The following is a 19,374-nucleotide window of genomic DNA, read 5'->3' on the forward strand; positions in this document are numbered from 1 at the left end:
TGGTTCAAGCATCTACATTGAACACCTTCAAGAGTAAATTGGATGATTATCTTGCTGGGATCCTATGACCCCAGCTGACTTCCTGTCCTTTGGGCAGGGGGCTGGACTCGATGATCTCCCGAGGTCCCTTCCAGCCCTGATGTCTATGAAATCTATGAAATCTACTCCAGCCCTTATTTACCAGCACTGGAGCCTGGGTCTAGTTCTCTGCAACATGCTTCTACACCAGGACAAGGGCCAACCATAGAGATGCGCTGGCTGCTACCAGGGCATCTCTGTGGAGGACCCAGCCTCCATTTGCCTCAATGGACTGTGCCCTTCCCCACTTTTTTCACTCCAGTTTTTTTTGACCCCTGGATATCCAGGGATCTAATTTTACCCCCATGCTGCAAATCTGCAGTGCAGGGAACCTTTTCTTATTACTGCACATGCCTCTTGCAGTGTCTCAAAGGGCTTGAGACACTGCAAGAGGAACATGCAGGCTTGTCTAGATGCACCCATCTAGTCCAATCCCCTTCTCAAGTCAGGATCATCCTTGTCTAAAAAATCCTAGACAAGCATGTGTCCAACCTGTCCTTTAAAAAATTTAGGGATAAACCTTCATGCACAACTATTCTTCATTTTACAAATGGTAATTGTATTTCATTAAGCACTTTAAGATCTACCCATGAGAACCCCTATATAAGAGCTACTTCTTAGTATTGTAACAAAGACACACTAAAACAGCACCCCTCCTTTCCTGTCATGTGTAGCAAGCCCTCCTAATAGATTCAAGTTAATACAGACAAAAAGTTGCCAAACTCAGTAGTTTCTTGGTTTATTATCATCATCTAACTTTTCTAGTAGAGTAGCACTTCAGTTTGTTTTCCCGTGGCAGCTAGATAACATACAACATTATTATCTTAAAAAAAACCAAAACAGCTCTGCCTATGTGAACTTTCTCTAACGTGAAATAAGTAAAATAAATGTGTAACAACATGTAGGTCTCTTTCTCTCTCTTCCTCTCCTTTTTATTTTTTATTCTCTAAATAGCTCTTCTAAAAATAATATCTTTAGACAGCTAGATTTTTAGACAAGTGCATTTAGCACTCATTTAATACACCAAACAATGAAGGGATTTGCTACAAGCTGGGAGAATATTAAAGGCTTTTAGTGTATCCTGTGTGCGGCTTTAGACCCATTGGGTGCACTGTCATTATCACCGTTCACTCAGCAGTCACTGGCTTTAGCTCATGAATAAAGTAATGCCCTAAAATATTCTCAAGAGCCTCATTGCATTTCTGGCTATGAAGTCTATGGCACTTAGCTCAGTGTTTCCCATCACCCATGTTTTAAGGGTCTTTTATAACTGCCTGAAGGAATTGGGATATACTACATTGCTTTCAAGGGACATCAGTCAATGCCGTTTATACATATTTATTGACACCAAGAGCTGAATGCAGGAAGTAAAAAAGAAAAGCATCTTTGGCAGTGAGATGTCACATCTTGAGAGGGACATCTCTCTTTTAAAACAACGTGTGCAAGCATGAAATGTGTACTGAAATGACTGCTATGACAAACTACTTGGCTCATTCGTGGAATAAAGACATAAGGTAAAATTCTCCAAAGTGCTATAGTGACTTAAGGCCAGATGAAATAAGGAACTTAGAGTATGTTTACAAAGGCTTCACACCACTCTTGAAGCTGCTGCCAAAATAAAAGCCCAACTCTTTTCTGTACTGCATGCTCTCAATCCAGAAACATGGTCATGATGACACTCTCAGGGTACCCTTCACTGTCAAGATCATGAGAGAAAGAAATTGTAACAGAAGCAGTGGTAGGTGCCCCTAAGCCAAACTGACCTTTTAGGGGCCTCCAATTAGTTATTGTAATACTTAAAATATAGGCACACAGTGCTTCTCAGGCCAGTTGTCCCCTAACCTAGGAGCAATGTAGCCATGTATATATGACTCCATCAGAGGGCCAAGTTTTATGGGAGCAAGCTAGCTAGTCCTGTCATTCACCAGTTCTAACTAGCCAGGCTGCAGTGTTGCTTAGACAACTAACATTGTTTAGAAGGCAACCCACCCTGAGCAGCATGGTAAATTTATCATTTAAATAATGCCTGCTTCTTCCCATCTCTCTAGAGAGACCCTGGTCGACAAAGCCTGAGTCAGAGGTGCCTAAATATAGAGAATCCAAGGTGCGTAACCCTATCTAAATTTTAGGTGATGCTGGGTGCATGTACATGAGACGTTTACTGTGCAGCTGCCTAATGAGTTCCACAGAAGTCTCAAAGTCTACATATGTGGTCTTATTAAGCCATAGGGAATTAACTCACTCCACAGAAGGTTGGTACTTGTAAATGCAGGTATTCTCCTACTTCAGAGTTCTTTAGTGCACAGCAGTGCATGTGTAGACACTAACAGAGCTGGCTAAGGTACAAAGGTGCTTCAGTGTGGGAGCTGTCTGCCAGCTACCCCCACACTGGAGCACCCCCATGCCTGAGACAGCTCCCCAACCCCCAACCCCGTGGTACACTGAGCTAGGTTGGAACAGCCCCAGGCTAACCCCCCCCCCCCCAACTCCCAGCCAGCTGCAGCTACTTTGGTCCACTTGAACATGTTGCAGTGCCAGGCACATGTGAAGACAGAGCCTGGGAGCAATAAACTCCAGAGTAATATGCACTCATGCATAGTAATATGCACTCCATGATAATACCATATGTAGACTCACCCATTATGTCTCAGTGGAGGTACCTAGGTAGCCTGTCTAGATCTGGATGTTAGGTTCCTAAGTTGCTAATGTATAATGGAAAGTTTGTGTTTTTTTCATTATTCTATATTGATTCATATACTTAAAATCAGAGGGAACCATTGTGATCATTTGAACTGACCTCCTGTATAAAATGTCACCCAATTTAGTGCCTCCTTATCCTGAAAGAGCCTGACACATCAAACTATACCAAAGTCACTTGACCTCTATGTTGAAGCAAACTTAGCCATCCACGGGGCTGGATGAAGGGGTGACTTGACAGAAAGAAATGTTGGACAGTCATGGGTCTGGAAGAAGAATGCCATATGTATATATTTAATACAGGAGGAATATTAGGTAAACAATATAAAATCACCCAAAGTGAATTTAGCTAAGACAGTGGAAAAAGACCCCTTATACATAAGGTTTTAATACTCATATGTGGTCACAGCTTTTGATTATCTTACCTGAGATACCCAGGTGTCTCTTAATTTCATGCCTCAGTATTGCCTCCAAGAGAAGAGTACCAGCTGCAATATCACTGACCTGTTGTATTCATAGCTTTCTTTTTTGTCTGTCAAGCTGGACTAAGTCCAATTCCTGCTTAATTTGTAATGCTAATATTATAGAAGGGCTATTCATCCCTGATGTATGAGGTTTAAATAAATCTCTATTATAATGAGACCTACTGTAGGTAGCAGAGGGTGCATCTACACAAGACACCTAATGCACAGTAGACTAATTCTACTGAGCATTAGCACATCAAGACAAAAGCCTTGCTAATATGCTAATGTGAAGTAGAATTAGCATCCTGCACATTAAGCATCACCATGTGCCAGTGCTGCTGTGCAGTAGTGCTGGTTACTGTGCATTTAGTCAGTACCTCATATTAAAGGTACTAAACTTAATGCACTGTAACAATGACACATCCATGCATGTATAGATGTGCCCTAATTATCCTATGTCTGAGATTATCAGACATTTCTGTAGTATTGGCCTTGTCAGGCTTGCCTGCATAAAACAATACAGCCCCATTCAGAGATACCTGAAACAGCTTTGAATGAAATGGCATAGGCATGTTAGCAGGGCATTCCATTCAAGCTAATTAGCCCTGGTGAGAAGGTGGCTATATTATTTTGGGTGGAGAGCTCATTCAGAATTAGTTCATAGGGCAGGGGTTCCTAAATTATATTTCATAGGCAAAGTGGGGTCTGTGAGTCCATTTGTGGCAGCCCGCCAGCAAATGCGGCTCTTGTGCTTTTGAAATGATTGTCCAGGGAGAAAACTTGGGAAACCCCTCCTTTACAGTACTTCATTGTACCTACAGCACTGCAGAGACTTAATTTAAGTGACAGGATACTCTTTAGAACTAGATGGACTTTGGATCTGTTGCAATATGCCAATTCTTCTGAGAATATAGTGCAAGGATATGTTTGACTGGATTTTTTTCCCATTTAAACTTTTTTTAATGTTAGGTTTTCTATTGTATTTTTTCTCACTGAATGTGTCTTATCTTTGGAAAATTTTGAATTTTTATTGCAAAATATTTGCTGAAAACTAGAAATGTTTAGGGTGAAAGTTTTTAATGAAAGCTTGAAATTGTCTTCAGAGGAAAAAATCCTACTTCCACTGTAATGAAAGGGGTTTTGTGTGTTTGCACTTTACATCACCAATTAATGTGTTTGGGATTTTTTTTTTTTTTTTTGAAGAGAAGGGAAGTTGAAGTTTTAAGTCATGATTTTTTTAAACAAAATTTTTGGCTTTTACAATAATTTGCTATTCTATCTTTCCAATGGATAGAATGAGTTTTTTTCTGTAAAACTCCCAGATATGTGGAATAACATTTTATTTTTTTCAGTAACAGACCTATCATGCTTGTTTTCTTTCTTTGCAGTTGTCTTCCTTTCTTGTTTTTAAAGCATATGAAATAAAGCAAGCAAAATAGAATGAGATAAAAATGTAAATGTGTATAATACCCCCCCATATCTCCACACATTGCTGAAGCAATATTCAGACTTTCCAAAAGTACTGTGTATTTATAAAAAGATAGTCCAATATAGCTGCCAGTTAAGGCAGTAGAAAATCTCCCAGTGAGAAAGGTAAAGTGAAACAACTACTTCATTTGAGATCAAGATATATTAATAAGAGCTTTTTAGATTAAATTCTCTGCCCCAGTTATTTTAATGGCCAGTTCATATTTATACTTGCTGTAGCAAAAATTGCTTCATTTAGACTTCTGCAAATTCATGAAAATTTATGCATCAAGAAGTTTTTAGAAAATCCCTATCAGATCATACTAATAAGTAAGGCACAGTTTCTTAGCTTAGCCAGTTATGGTCTAGTTTCTCCATCAAATGATCATAATAATCTAATTCCCTATGGAGGAGAGTACCATGATCAGTTCATCTTTCTTGATATAGTTGTACCACCACAAACTACTGTGTTTGCCTTTTCTGTAACTTCTGCAATCAAATTATATGATGACAATTACTAAAAATATACATCCTCCTTCTTTAAATAATTGAACATAACAAGAGCACAGAGGGCAATATGGTATCAGCATTATAAAGCATTTGTATGCTAGTAACCAATTTCTTCTACAATCTATGTGTAAATCTTTCTGTGTGACTTACATTGAATGTAGCATAATTATAAGCTCCTACAGTATATTTTTCTGTTATCTTTGAAATATTATGAATAGCCCTATAATCACTATGAAATAATCTATGCAGGAAGGAAGTTTGCTTTCAAAACTCATTATGAGCTATTTATGAAAATACATCTTAAATACTGTATTTAAATTTTATTCTTAGAGAGACACTATGTACTTGAAAAATCATATTTCTATCCAGAATGTTTTTAAAATGTTTAATGTTACAATAAAAATGTAAAGGTGATCACAACTGATTGGTGCTCAAGAAAGGACAATCTTTCCTAACGCAGTTGATGGAAATCAATGTAGTTACATCAACTGGTCCATTTTCCTTATCTTATTTTTTTTATATTGTGTATTGGACAGCACTGTGCGTATCATCCGTCTAGTTTATGACCAGGTACACTCTTTTCTCTTTTGCAATAGCAACATAGTTTCACCTTGATTCATTGTTTTTCCCCAACCCTTGCAACAGGGCAGTATTCAATTAAAGCTACAACAAAGCTGCCTGAGAAGCTAGCAGACAAGTGCATGAATAGATAGGAAAGGAGGATGAAGAAAAAATGGTCTTCCACATATTTGGTGGTTTGTTCAGTAGTAATATAAAACATTTTCATAAACATTTAGATGTGAGGGCTCCCCGGCTGCAATCTCCCCAGCTCTCTGGCTGCAAACCTCCCCACTCCCTCAGCCCCCGGCCAGCTTCCTCCCCTGCCCCACAGGCCCTCAGTCCCCCGTAAGCTCCACTTACCTCACAGGCTCCAGAAGGAAAGTGAGCCTGAGCCAAGCCTTGGGTGACCAAGAGCATCAGGCCCTGCCCTTTCCCCTCTCCCTCCCCCTGCCCCTGCCCCTCTGGGCAGGGTTAGGGGTTTCCCATGGTTTCCTAGGTAAGAGCTCTTTACCTAGGCTGGGGCATCAGTTTAAACAAATGGTTGTTGTCATCCATTCAAACTGTTCACGTGTTTCTACTGCTTATGCGCCACTTGGGCAGTAAGGAGATCACTCCAAGGTGCTTATTGCACATGCTCAACTTTTTGTTGTGTATAATCATTGATTATGTCAGTAGCACACATAGGCAAGAAAAAAATATTATTACTTTTGTTTACATTGTTAATTCAACTGGTGCTATTTTGGAGACTTCCGATTAAAGATGCCATTATTTTTATTTATTTATTTAGCTGACAGTTTTTGTGTGTAGTTTTGAAACTGGTGGGACAGTCCCCAAGCACCTGCTATTGACCAGCCACCACTGGGTTAGATATTAGGAAAACCTTTCTCAGTAGGAGGGTAGTAAAACACTGGAATAAGTTATCTAGACAGGTGGAGGAATCTCCTTCTTTGGAGGTTTTTAAGACCAGGCTAAACAAAGCCTTGGCTGTGATGATCTAGTTGGGGGTGGTCCTGTTTTGAGCAGCAGGTTGGATTAGATGACCCTCTGAGGTCCCTTCCAACCCTAATTTTCTATGAGTCTATGATTCTAACTCAGCATCATATCTGAGAAGGGAAAAGTGGCTTTCTAGATATGAGGAACTTGGGAGCCAAGAAATTAAATGCTGAAAGGAAGCATTCAGAACATTAAGCTTCACTTTGTTACAGATTTGCTAACAACATTGTGTAAGGATGGAAGGGGGCTAATCGCAGGTATCAGTACAAGGCAAAAAGTCTTAAAAGGCTCCTTGCTATGCTCCACCCACTTTATGCAAGCAAGCTGGAGTAGGCAGATGATGAGCAGAACTTTGATCAGTCTGTACCTATGTTCTGAATTCGCTCAGTGGTGTTGACTTATAGTCATAGCAATTTGGATTTATACTCCTATAACTGAGAGGACCATTTTACCCAGACTCCCAAATGCAAGGTCAAATGTGAAAATTTGTCCCTCAGAGTGAAAATTAGTTATTCTAGTGAGTTAAGAGCATTGAGGACAAGATAGGTCTTTCCAGAAACATTCTCTTATCTACTGTTATCTTATAAAACAAATTAAGAAAGAGTTGTTTAAAAGGACATTTTATTCTTTCATCTTTTGAAGTATATGAATGGCAAAAATAGCAGAATGTATTATTCTTCCTTTAAAATATGTTTCATCAAAAGCATATGTCTATTACTTTTTAAATATATGAAAACTCACACATTTAAAATGCTTCAAAGTTAGAAATTTCAAGGATAATACACTCTCTGAGACTAACATCTATTCAGTAGTTCTGGGTGGTTCACAATATATTTTGTTTTTAAAGTTATAAATAGTGTACCTAGATGAATTTCTCATCTTAACATGCTTTGCAAGACTAAGAAGTGGCTGCTGGTGTGTTATTGAAAAAAAACAAAATGTAATTGTTAATTTTTTTTAACACAGAAGGAAGTGGTTTAATAAATGGATTGAGATTCCATGGTTAAACAGCAGGTTACATTTCATTTATACCTTAAAAATATTTTCTTTGCTTTTTATAATCTCCATGGGCTAAAAAATACAGCGCTATAGTTTTTGGCCGGATCCTGCAAAGGAGCAGCCTCGGCGAGACAGCTCACATATTTAACTTTAAACAAATGTGTGTGTCTTTGTGGCATCAGGCCCTGAAATTGGTCCTGACTCCTAATGAAAAACCTTTTTTATAGAATTCTGTTCATGCTACAAATATTACAGAGCAGAGGAAACAGTGCCGTTATCAGAGTGCACCTCCATCTTCTCTTGTTCTTCATATCAGAGCTACTATGCTTATCCTGATATTGTAGAAAAGTGATCCATAATCTCCAAGTAAAATGAAGATTTGTGACTCCTCTGTCACATGCCTTCATTAGCTGTATTTTATTATGATATATAAAGGCATAGAGAAGCACTTTGTCTCCAGTATGTGGAAATAGCAATGGAATAGCACACTAAGATGTGTTCTCTAAACCCCACTAGAGAGGAGAAACTGACTTCAGAGTACTGAAGTCTCTGAATCCAGTATCTAAGCTTCTCTGAATATTTAAGAAATGACTTCCTCGTGTCATAGGCACTGACTTTTATATTTGGCTGGGGGATGGGAGGGTGTCTATGATAGATATGTGGAAAGTAGAATACATTTCAGGTGATAGCCCTCTCCCCAAGGCCCCAGGCCCCCACATACTCAGCACTTCTGCCTCATGTTATCGGATGTCCAGCTTGCTCTGGACCTTGGTGGGCAAGGACAATTCACTTTATCAACCCTAAAAAGTGTGATACTGATCCTCCCCTTGTAAAATTGTTTTTAACCAGCGTTTAATGCCCTGTCTTAAATGGATCTCTAGAGGTAGGCTTCTTTGTCCGTATTCAATTTAATTTTTTTACTAAGCCACTGTTTTCTCTATCTGCAAGATTTTTTCTTCATTCCCTAATGGCAGTTGGGGTGATAACAAGAACTGGTAGGAGAAGAAACCTTTCTGTTTATCTCCCTGTAAATACTCCATATGACATCATGTGTTTCTGGCTATGTATTTGCAATTTCTTTCAGACAATTATTTTTCTGTTGGGGCAATAAACAGACACCAAAAAGTTAGAAAGTCAGTTGTTTTGATAGTTAAATATTCAGGATGAGTCAAGAATTTATCAAGATTCAATGAGATTTTGTGTGCTTCTATAGGCAATAACATTATTCTGAGACATAGAATAGTAATATTAATTCAAACATAGGGTGAAGTCCTGCATCCATTGTAGCCGACAGCTAAAATCCATTGACTTTTCCGTGGCCAGGATTTCAACTCTGTGCTTCAGAGCTTAATCTGATACTGTTAAAAAGGGTAAAAGCTGATGCCAGAATTCTCTCATATTGTGTGCCAAGTTGTGACCTTGCATTTGATCCATTATTTTCTTCCAGTTTTCTGAAGAAATGTTACAGGGTCAAAGGAATTTAATATGGATTTCATTTGTGTTGTTACCACCAAATAAGGTATGCCAGGATCACACAGGCCAGTCACAGAGCCTTCGTGGAAACCCTAAGTAGGTCATGTAAGTTTAGATATTGAAGACAAGGATGTTCAGCTCATTTGGCTCTGCAGGCCAGATCTGTACTGCAGGGTTCTCGTGGGCTGGATGACCATTTCCAGTGGTGGGGCATCAGTCTGTTGGTGCAGCTACCAGATCCTCTGTGTTGATGACCTAGGGAGCAAATGCTGCTGACCTAGGGAGCAAATGCTGCTGCTTCACCTTCCTCCTTTTTCCCTGCCACGAGTTTTAATCACCAGCAGTGATGAATGACCCTGAATTCAGCAGCAGGCAAAGGGGCTAGGCAGTAAGTGTCAGGGGCCATCCCTGGGTTCTGGAACCATGCCAGCACAGTGTCTTTGGCAACTGCAGTGACAAGCCCCATGGGCCAGCAGTTCGACAGCCCTGTACTGAAGGGGTAAAAGAATAAAATAAAGAAGCACAGAAGAAAGAGCTGCCCAAATGTAACTAATTCCCTTTTTCAGGGAAACTGGGGTTTTTTTTATGTAGCATTTTTTTTTGTTTATAATGAGCAATGTTACCAGTCATTTTGCAAATCTGGTTTTGCACATCCTTTGGGTATTTAGTCAGCTTTCTCAGCCATTCTTCCTAACTCATGAATCCTACTAACAGCCCAGATTTTGCTCTGAGGGCTTGCGTCTGTCCTACCTTAGGTGGTCACCCTCACTTAGGCCATTATCCTGTTCTCTGAATACCACCTGTAGGGATGCAAGTAGGTACCTACCTGCACTAGGTAAAAGGTGGTGTTTAAAATATGTTAGATAACTTGGTTCAAGCAACATATTTTAAAGCTCTAGTGTAAATAAAGCCAGTATTTAACATGTTACATAGGTGAGATGAACCCAAGGCTCCCCACATCTAGAATGTTTTCAATTACAGCATGCCCTACACACAGAAGAGTTTTAAAATGTGCTAGTTAAAATATAGCTTTAATCCTAGTCTAGACATTGAAGGCATTTTACAGCACCTAAATGAGCTCTATTATTACCCATGAGTCGAGACACCGTATATCATTTATAGAAATGAAACCTGGGACTTTAAGCATCTGAAGTATAAGATACTTGAAGTAAAGGAGCATGTTCCCAACCTGTAAGTAGCTGGCTATTAAGCTTGCTGGGGCCACTAAGTGGGGTAAAAATGATTGCATGTGATTAACCAATACACCATGCATACAATCACCGCACTTATAAGTCACTAGTCCACCTTAATAAGGATGTAAATTCTTAGTTCTCTAACCCATCTGCTACCAGTTTAGGACTATTTTTTGTAATAGGGATCCTAGATATGCTATGGTCTGTATAAACTTGGTGGCAAGAATTCCCCAATTTGTGTGGCATACTTACTGTCAAAGCAACACAAAATATGATATAACTTCTCATAGAATTATGAACCAAAGCCAACTACTTACTTCTGCTACCTATGAAAATTTGAAAAGCTTGGAAATGTAGTTGAATGTCATATCAGAAATAACTGGGTTTGGGGTTTTGGCTTCTGGCCCACCTTCATCTCCACCCAGTCAAGGCCTCACTAGCAGCTGCCCCACAAGCAGGACAGCTCCTGGTGAGCGTACTGCTGGGCAGCGAAGCCCCACTGTCCCCCTGCACATCAAGATCCCTCCCAATGTGCATGGGGCCAGGAGACAGCTGCCACTGCAGCCAGCAGAGCTCTTCTGGCCCTGTGCACATTGGGAAAGGCCCTGTGCCCCCTGCCAGTCCTCAGGCTAGCATCTGGGGAAGCTAACAATGGTTAACTGCTTTTTGTCTAATTTTTAACTGAGTTTGTATCGGTTAAAAAGTTTACCTCAAAATCAGGGTTTACTGTGATCACAACAAACCAAGAAAAAGAAATCCAGTGAAAAATGAGGGTGGAAACAAAGCAGAAAGTGTGGGGAAAAAAAACTTCAAAGAGAATGTGAAAGAAAAGCAGCCAGGGAAAGGAAGATGGAAATCATCGTGATGAAAAAAAATAAGTGCATATCATGCACGTCAGTCATCCACTTGAATTATTCTATTCCCGTTATATAGGAGTCATCCTCTTCACTTAGAAAGCTACTTGAGTATTTTTTTAATTGAGGCTATCATGCAGAAAAAACATTCAGTCGAAATTGATATTCCTGAATCTCAGTAAGTTTGTGGACCCAAGAAATAACTACTCAAGTTTCATTATAATGAGAGAAGCATGAGTCTGAATTGAGAGAAAAAAATAGAAATAGTCAGGAATGTACATGTAAACACATAGAGATTTAGATTCAATGCTAATTTAACAGATGGTAAACTGAGGTACAAATCGGTTACTGGGTTATGAACAAGGCCAAAGGGAAAAGCAGTGCCAGTGAACAGGATTCTGTCTCAACTGGTTTTCAGTGCTCCATAGAGTATCATTCAAATGAGACCTTTCACTCCTATGAATATTTAAAATCTGTAGGGTACTCTGACCAGCAGTGGGTGTGCTCTTAAAATATCTCTGTGGCACATGAGGCTTATAAAGAAGATATTTGCTAACTCAGCTCTTTACCAAGGACAGTGGGAATCTTTCAGTTGATTTTTCATTTGAGTTGTGTAAGACCATATCTACCTATGCTTTCCACTTGGCATGCAATAAATATTCATTGGGCAGAGAGAGAGGATTATGGCCTTCCAGTTCAGCCTCATATCTGGAAGGAAGGCAACAACTGGGTTCCATCCATTCTACCAATAACTATTTAAGTATTTTATTTGAACTAGAACAATTTCATTGACATTGGAAGAAATTCAAAGCCACTCATGTCAGAATACCTTAAAACCTGGAGTTAAAAGATGGCCCAAGGAGGATATAAGCTTCTTCCATACAGAATAGTTTTGAATCTGGGCCTTCTGCATCCCAGATGAGTGCTTGAATGGCTGAGCTAATGCAAAAGAAATGACTTGTCCTCCAGCTGAGTTTTTCACTAGGTCCAGTGCACTAGGCATGCCTTAGCACATCAGGCCCCAAAGGCAAGACAGGCAGAGGAATCCTTCTGAGCTGAGATATAAAATAGCCACATGCTTGTTTGGTACTGTCAAGTTTTTGGTACTTATTTATTGTTTGATTAATTTAATTTAATTTGATATATTGGGCATTGCCAGTAACAAAAACTTAGGTGTTTAAGGGAGCTTCTGTGGTGAAAACATACATGCTTGGGGAATAAAGGTAGTTCTAGGATTAGGTGGCTAATGAGCAAGTATTTTGAGGATCTATATGTTGGACACAGGCACCTGCAATAGCACGTATATGCCTCAGCCTTCTGTGAATCTATCAGTAAGTGCTGATAGCAAACATAAGTAGTTTAACCAGATTTTCTATATTGTATAACACGATATAGCTGTTCCCTAAATGCCAAATACAACCTGTCACTATGTCTGTTTACATACATTTGATAAAAACAGGTGACTGATAGCTCAGTTTCTATATAAAATGTTAAAGCTTTGCCTTCTGTAAGATATCTTACAATAGGTAATAAAACAAAGATTAAGGTTGCCAAGAGAACTGCTTCACTTATTGTGTGACTGGAACTAATTGCACATTTATCCACAAACACACCCTTATGAAAAAACTCACCCAACGAGCAACTACATTACTTTGGATTCTGCTGCTTTTTAATCTGCCCTGTTCCCAAAGTAAGGTCTATTTTAATTATAAGACAATTGTGTCTTTCTAGACGCTATGCTTCAGTTCTAGGAGAGCAAAGGAGAGCAGCCACTTATAAATTGGGAGGTTGCAAAAAGAGGTTGATTTCCTTGGTGCCAGAAACTGATCCTTTTTAATCCTAATTGGACAAGAGAAGTAAAAACTGGTGAATCGACCTGTAGGCTGCATAAGCCCTTTCTGTACTAAAAGAAGAACCCTTCCTTTTTAGCTACAGAATGGCATAGTTTCTCAGTAAGGGTCTAGAATGTGCCCACTGGGATTGTGAAGAGCCTTTTCTGTGGCCTGGTAGTTTTGTTACTTTCTCGGCGGCTAGGGAGAAATTTGAACATGAGTCTGCCACATCCTGAACAAGTGCAGTAACTATTAGGCTGTTCAATAGAAATTGGTTCTCTAATATTCCCCAAATACTACATAGGTCGTTTTGGTGCCTAACTCGGTGGTGAAGCATTTAAAACTTGAGCATTGTAGAGTATAACTATTGCTATCCAAGGGCAATGTTCTACATTACACTTAGGGTCTGTTAAATGAAATTAAAACTTAAGCAGGCAAGCATGTGCCTAGTACACTCATATCATGACAAGTCTACAACTTTTCGAGTGAGGAAAATCTCCAGATTGTATTAAGTAACATGTTAAGATAATGTCAGCCTGTGCCATAGAGAAAATACAAGCAATGTGTGGTCCTTCAGTATGCAAGGACTCATCATTCTCAACCAACTCCTACCAAGAAACCTTCCCCTTCTTTATGCCATGATCTCAAAGTCTGGCCAGGTAACCATGCCAAATTGTTCTTCTTACAACTCCCACTTCAACCTGTAGGTTCCCTATAGGCTGTTACAGATACAGGTGGTGAGAAAGCTGGGTGAAGAGTGAAACTGAGCTGAAGAGATACATGAGGAGGTCTCCCCTGGCAAAGACTCACTGGGAGAGCATCCATGGCTCATCCCAGACTGCTGTTCAGTTCAGAGGAGGCTTCAGAAGCAATAGCTTCTAACTCAGGAAGAGAAACATAGTTGGGTTGAGCAAGTGCAGGGCGGGTAGGGTGAGGTGAGGGGGACTGTGGGCTCAGCCCAGACCTCCAACTCACACATCTCTCTGGGAGGCTTCCCCCTCTTCTGTCTTCTGGGGTGTTTTGTCAAGCTGCCCCCCTCTTATGTCAGCAGTAGCAACAGCAGCAGCAGAACTGTCATCTCCTCTGTGCTACTTGATGGCTTTTTAGCAGTGGTGTGTGAGCAGTGCATGTAACATTCGTAGTAAACATTACTGAGTGAGTGACTGCTCATAAAAGTCTAACTTCAATACCGCATAAACTTTCACAGTTTTCCCAAGTACTAAGTGTCCCATGCAACGAGACCCTACATTCTCTACTGATCAAACCTTGCCTATTTAAGCCACAGCAATAAAGGTGCTGGTTGAATACACTGGAAGGTCTGAACTAGTGACAAGGGCATGGAAAGTGAGCTAAGATCCAGTCTTTTAAATATGTTTGTGCTTCACTCAGATGAAAAGTTTCACTGGTTATAGGATGTGTTTCATAGTGCTAATCAATTACCTTGAGCACCCCCTGATTATCCTATCTCCTATGCCATTGAGTTTCCAAAGTATTTCAAATATAGATGGATACTCTATAAATATTAATCCATTTAAACTCCCTAGCACTCTATTACTACATCCACGACAAGGATTTATTCACTGACTTTCTTCAAAACGTCTAGTCACTGAACCAATATATTGTCAAGGTATCATTGAAGTTTTGAATGGACGCATTCTCTTGGATGAAACTTAATTCAATGTGTCTTCTGTAGCTGTCATAAAATGAAGTAATGTATCTCACTCTAAGAGTCCTCATCTCTGAGGACCACAACACTTAGATTTCTCTCAATAGGAAAATTCCTTTTCATTGGAGTGTGCAAAAAGTATCTGCCCTGTCAATCCAGCTTCTTTTGTAAGAACCACATTCACACCAAGACTTAAAAAGGGATATTAAAAAGGAATCCTCTCTCTCTCTCAGTGTTAGCAAAGATTTTAATGATTTCATACAAGGACATTTTGGGTAAGGGTTGAGCGGTGGCTGCACATATACTCGTTCTTGCTGCTAGTTCAGTTAACCTGCTTTTTAGCACCGTTGTCATTAATCTGGGCAGGCCTTTTAATCTTCCACTCAGAGCAAGACAAACCAGATAAAAATCTGTTCAAAAGGTAGGAGGAGTAATTGTATATGTTCCTGGCTTTGCCTTGTTAATCTATAGAGTTCCAAGTAATTATAATTAAACCACAGAATACAGCAGGATATATAAAGTCCTGCTTCAGGGCCAAATAACATGTCTGAAAGATCTGAACATCAAAGTGTCAGTGTGTTAGCAATATTAATAGAGTGCAGCAAGTTGTAGAACTCCAATTACCTCCCACCACTATGTGCATAAAGGACCCAAGGGAAGACTTTAAATGACCTTAAGGAACTAGAATGAGATCTAGGTAGAATCCAGGTACCTAAAACTAAAGGTGCAGTCCTGAAAACCTCTGCTCAGCTGTCTCTTAACTTTGAGGATATTTGAATGCCAAAGGGGATGCAGTTAATGATCTTCACGTTTCTTTTTGGTGCCTTAGTTCAAAGTTCTATATCTACACATACAAAGAATTGCCTCAGTTTTGAAGGGGCTAAGCATCTAGACACTAAGCCCTCACTTAAACCCACTCAGGATCCATTTTGTGCCTGGTGGTCAACTGTCCACATGAGCATTTGTTCGCAGTTAATTACTCCACCACAAGACAGTACTATCTTATGGTGGAGTTAATTTACTTTGTCCTAATACCAGTGCACATGTGGACAGTGACACTTTATTCTGGACCTAATTAGCACGTGTAGATGCACCCATTGTACCTAAACATGGTTGGCAGCCTCAGAGAATGTGTGATGCACACTGGTAGATTCAGTTTGCCCACAAAGTTCAGCAAGGCCACCATTGGGTTTTTTTTCTTCAAACATAGGAGGAAGAGGGAAGCTGGCATTCCTTCTTTTATGTAAGGGCCTAGTGGTTAAAGAACTCACACAGAAAGTGTGAGGATTGGGTTCAATTTCCTTCTCTGCCTGGGGGATTCAAGCTGACATTTCTCACTGTCCAAAATAGTGCCCTATCCATAAAGCATAAAACTATTCAGGATGGGCATGGGGAGGGCTTCATTCCCTCTCCTATTGAATCTTTGCTAGAGTGAAGAAAGGAACTCAAGATTAATTAAGTCACAGACAGATAAAGAGCATGACCACACTTTAGCAGTTAGAGCAGTCAGATGGGAGAGTCCTGGGCCATGTCTAAAGGAGCATGTAGGCACATACGACACATGCAGGCATTCTCCACATGCTACCTTGCTGTGTGGGGAGTTTTTTTGACCCTGGGATCCCTACACCAAAAAAAGTGGGGCAATGCATGTGGCAGCAGTGCACCCTATGCAAAACTAGAGCCTGGCCAGCTGCAGCTGCACCTCCCTGAGGCCTCCAGGACCCCAGGTAGGGCTGCTGGGGCTAGCACATTTGCTGGCCCCAGATTCTCCCACCCAGGGTAACCTGCCATGTGCCAGAGCATATGTGGCATAGGCGTTCCCCAGGAACAAGTAGCAGCAACACAAGGTGTCCTGCTGTGCTGCTGCTACTTGTCTCTTGGGAAACAAATGTCCACACTCATCTGGATGCGCCCCTGGGTTCCAGTTTCTGTCACAAGAACTCCTCCTGTATTTTATCCACGGTGAATTTTAGTATTGCCTGGGCCTCCTACTTACTGGACACTTGCTATAGCCACTAGGCTGGTATATGCACAGTTGCCAGCACCTGCACCCTCATATTTGCTGCAGTGAATGCTGTCCACCTGCTTTTTGAAAGAAAGAGCTTGCCTGCCTGCTGGCAAGGGATTGTTTGGGGCTTCTGATTCAGAGAAGGGAACATCTATGCAGCCCTGCATAAAGCACCTGAGGAAAAGGATTTCAGATTTTGCCCTGGTCTCAGCATTTTCTTCTATTGAGGGCTTTTTTTGAGTTCCTTTTGAGATGCCAGGTTCTCTCTTTGCACCATAGAGGGAATTTCCATGCCTCACTCAGTTCTGAATTCCACTCTGGGGCCCAAACACCACAAAGGTAGGCACAACTGCATTTTATGCTTTTCTTGGATCTAAGTCCTATCTTTTAGGAAGGTGTCTAATATTATCTTTAAAAATAATGCCTGATGCCTAACATCTAATGCCTAACGTGTAGGTACAGGAGAAGCAACATTTCTGCAAAGACCAAGAAACTCAAGATCCTTGTGATTGTCATTAAAGCAGATAAAGAGGAAGTGGCTAGGAAAAAGATGGCTGTTGACTATCAGGAAAGAAAGGATGAGGGACTGGAAGTTTAGCTGGTGAGTTCTTAATTTATAGGTAGTAAATGGGAAACTTAAAAATAAACAATGTTAGACACAGTCACCAAAAAAAACCCTGAGTTCCCAAATCTTTGAACTCAGTTCACTGCTATAATAGTTCACCTATTCAGCAAAAGGCAAACATTTTATCCATATGCTACACTTGTCTGACTTAATTTTATAGTACATTGGTTATGTTCATTCTGCAAGACACTTGATATCAGTTTTGGCTGGAGTGCAGAAAACCTAGAAAAAGGAAAGGTGTGCCCTTTTTCATGTAGGTTTTTCTTTTAAAACATTGACTAATGCAAAGCAAAACTCTTTTTGGCTCATGAAAGCTCACGAATAAACCAGATGTCCTGTGAATTGCTCCTTGGGGCCTAATATGCAAATATTGATGGTGCTGATAATCACTGGACCCTAGTTTTCTATAATTATTTCTACCTTCATTATCTCCTATTATCTCCCATAAGAAATCCATTTTCAGCTGTGAAATCTGATGCACACAATGCAGCACATATCAAGGGTTTAATGGCCTACCTTTCAATAAATTGAATTTAATCTCTTTTATGCAATAATGATTCTTAAGAAGAACCAGAAGATAATAAGACCATGGCAATAGAACATTCAATGATCACTTTCAGCCATTGAAACCTAATACAGTGGCTAATTGGTCCCTTGAAGCATGCCCACCTAGTTTATGATGTATGCACAATATATCCCATCATACATATCCTAGACTAGTTTGCTGGGCACAGGAATAAGAAAAGGTTTGCATTAAATATGGTATGTATCATAACAGAAAGGGACAAGAGCAAAGCCACTCTGTTCAAACTCTGAAGAGTCCAGATGCAAAGAGGTGGTGTTTAACTATATATGCAGGTTAATTCCCAAATGATAGATTAATAATAGTGAACCAGTAAATGATTTTCATCTGCAACATAAACTTCATCTAGGGTTGTCCACCCATTCTTGCTCCTTTACGTTTCAAATACTTTGATATCTTGTCCTTTTTCAAATCTTCTCTCAGCTGCTAAAATTACAGGCTAGTACAACGATATATTTGTTTCCCCACCCTTAACGCACTAGATAATAATCTGTATGTATTCTTCCTTGACCAAGATAAAATTATTATGAACAGGTAATTGAAAGTAATTGAAAAGGCTGGTCTTGACCTTGCAGTGTATATTTGCTGCCACCTATAGGTGAGCTTTCCTATTTGCAAGCATATCCAGCCAGAAAAATCAGATAGGAAAGGGAGCAAAACAGCTTCTGGAGGGGACATATGCTGCTAGAAAGGTTAGTGGCTGGCTATGCTATATAGAATACTGTACAATGTGCCACTGATTCTCATGCTGATAATTGAATCTGTCTACCATTCTCCAAGTCATGTCACAGCAAGGTACAAGTAATAGTAATAAAAGTGATAATTTCTAAAGAACAAAAAGCAAGAGAGAAGGTTGTATTTTAGGGATATGATTTTATTTGTTCTCTCAAGCAAAGCTAATTTACATGAAGAGTTATCCAATCTACTTAAATTATTAACCAGGAAGGGCAAAGGAGGACTAGGCTAATAGAGAGCAAAATGCCAGGTTCTTTTTCACCTTCCCCTGAGCAATCCTTGCACTTTCAGCACCTTTCATCCAAAGCTCTGAAACACTTAAGAGTCTTGTTTATTAACAAAGACTTCTGCTTGTTATTTTTAAATTATAATACTTGTTTTGCACCTGGATAAATAAAAGTAAAGAAATTAAAAGTTTTTTAAATAACCAGGTCAGAGTTTTCGGAGTTGTCCCTGAAGTTAGTTCTGTGTCCTGCTTCTAATCCCATAAAACACTTTCATCAGAACAGGAATTAGGACCAGGGTCCAGGCTTTTTGACTAAATACTACAAAAATTCTAGTTCAAGGAGAGAAGACACCATTTCACACCAGACCTTCTTCCTCAGCTTCCATTTTCTGTTTACATTTTGCCGAACT

This window comes from Crocodylus siamensis, chromosome 2 (assembly GCF_052110815.1).
Source record: "Crocodylus siamensis isolate JL-2025a chromosome 2, ASM5211081v1, whole genome shotgun sequence".
Lineage (NCBI taxonomy): Eukaryota > Metazoa > Chordata > Crocodylia > Crocodylidae > Crocodylus > Crocodylus siamensis.